Source organism: Hyaena hyaena, unplaced genomic scaffold (assembly GCF_003009895.1).
Source record: "Hyaena hyaena isolate Hyena2069 unplaced genomic scaffold, ASM300989v1 scaffold_270, whole genome shotgun sequence".
Classification (NCBI taxonomy): Eukaryota; Metazoa; Chordata; class Mammalia; order Carnivora; family Hyaenidae; genus Hyaena; species Hyaena hyaena.
This window is the reverse complement of record NW_024080901.1, coordinates 1,160,046-1,162,676: the sequence shown is the minus strand read 5'-3', so window position 1 is coordinate 1,162,676 and position 2,631 is coordinate 1,160,046.

The window sequence follows — 2,631 nt, the reverse complement described above, 5'->3', positions numbered from 1 at the left end:
GGGGGGATGGGCATGGAGGAGGGCACTTGTGGGGATGAGCACTGAGTGTTATGTGGAAACTAATTTGACAAACTATTTGTAAAAAAAAAATAAATAAAATAAAATAAAATGAAGATATCTTGATTCTCAAAAAAAAAGAAAAAAGAAAATAATTCAGTGTGAGGAAAGGAAGGGAAGAGGTCAAGAGAATAATGAAACAAGATTGACCATAAGTTGACAGCTGTTGAAGCTAGGTAATAGATGATCATTATTCTATTCTCTCTACTTTCATAGAAATTTCCTCAAAATAGTGCTTACTATAAATGTTTGTCATGATTTTAATTATGAACATTAATATGGCTGTCATCTTGAAATATCTGTATAACCTGAACTCTGCATCGAATCAAGTCTTTTCATGGAAATCACATGGAGGGGCATCTTCATGGCTCAGTGATTCAATGTCCAGCTCTCGATTTCAGCTCGGGCTGTGATCTCACAGTTTGTGGGTTAGAGCCCCACATTGAGCTCTGCATTGACAGCAGGAAGACTGCATGGTATTCTATCTCTTCCTCTCTCTCTGTCCCTCCCCTGCTCACGCGTGCACTCTTTCTCTCTCAAAATAAATAAACATTTTTTAGGTTGAATAGGAAAAGAGAAAAAGGCAACTAGAAAGGACTGCCTGAAGCGAATTAGTCCTAAAATCACTGGAAGAACAGGTTTCATCCTTGATTTTATCAGCAAAACTCAGTATCATATTGTTCTATTTGATAATGAAAAGGAAAAATATAAGAAATGAAAATGTCTAGGCAGCAAAAGCTGTGGGCCGACAACTAACAAGCAGTTTGTAAGAGGAAATGTGATCACAAGGGTTCAACACTCAGGGTGAAAAGTTCAGGGTGAGAAATGCTCAGAGATACTTGAATTTAATATCCACTTTACAGCTGAGCAGGCCTGTGTGCTTAATATTTGCATTCCTTACTTCTTTCATCTGAAAATGGGTAATCACTCACCTCCCAGGAGAGCTGGAACATTATAATCAGGGACAGGAAAATGAATATCTAAATAATGAAATAATGAAATAATCTAAAAATTCTGTGCCTCGAAGCTTTCCTTTTGGTCACCCATCTTCAGGACTATGAGGTAAGTTAACCATATGAGGAAATAATGAGAAAAATTTTCTTCAAAAGACTCATGTTCAGCAAGTATAAAAATGAATGTAGAAACTGGAATCATTAGGTAGAGCAAAGTAATAAAAAAGTGAATGAAAATTACAAAGCAGTAATTCTTTTAAAAATAAATTGACCACTTTAAGACAATCACAATATCCTTGCTGACTCTTTAACCATTAAAAATAACATTACAGAAGAATATTAAATTATTTAATGACTTGAAAGAAATTCACTGAAAGTTAAATGAAAGTAGCAGTCAATAAAATAGCATTAATGAATTAGTATTATTTCATTGGGATAGATATAGATGCAGATAAATAAATATGATATAGATATAGGTATTTCCTCATATACTAGGCATACGTATTTCTACAGAAATACATAAATATATACATATATGTGTATACATGTAAATGTTTATTTATATCTGAAATACATACCATAATACTTACATGGTTATCTTTCCATATGTTTTCTGAAACTTTTTAATTGACATTTTGTTTTTGTAGTAGGAAAATAAGATTATTTAAAATTATTTTTCACTGGAGTGGTTTTCCAATATTTTGAGGAGGTAGAAACATACAGACCTTTGTTTGGCATGACTTCCCTTTCTTGTTATTATTCAGGATTTCAGCGAATTTGCCTCAAGATAATTTAATAATTAAACAAACAAATACAGCTGAATTGTGTCTGGTGTGAGTCTGGCATTCAGTCTCATTTATTAAATTCGTCTTGGTATTTGCTCACAAGAAAAAGAAAAATGCCATCTTTTCATGATTCTTTCAAAATGAACGAGGGTTGCTTTGCTCTCCATGCTTTTTCCACTCTTTCGCTTACACGGCTTAATTCTTCATAACATTACATCACTGCGATTGCTTCTACAACTTTCTCCTGTGGCATTTTCCCTCTGAGCCATAGATTGTGTTTGGGTTCTGCCTGGAAATTGTGCAGAGTGCAGACATTCTGCATAGCGCAGAAAGGGGGAAATGTTTGCACCTTCAGGGCTTACCTGAGGAAAGTGTCCAGCCATTGTACTGTTGTTGACTTTAAGTGATAGGGGACGGAGAAACACTTTTTGCACTTCCCCAGCAATATCTGAAATATGACATCACTATCTGAATATGTCTTATAGGAGAAAGAGCCCTGGGAAAAAGGAGACTTTTCTCTGACCTCAACTGGCAAGATAATTTTTAAAAATGACATCATCCCTCTGAGTTTATTTCTTCAATTGTCAAATACAGATAATGGAGTTTAATCTACACTCCCCACCACCATTCTGGACCCTCCACCACCACCACCACCTCGCAACTGCCAGTCAGAGTACATCAGAGGATGGGGAGCCAGTGTCACAGAGCGGGAACGAAGTGTGAGGGGGAAAAAAAGGCAACAGGCGTTCGTGGGGTCCACTGCCATCAACTTACATCATCTAAAATTATTTTTATTACTTAAAATTATTTCTGTTGCCTAAAATGTATTACTTGTT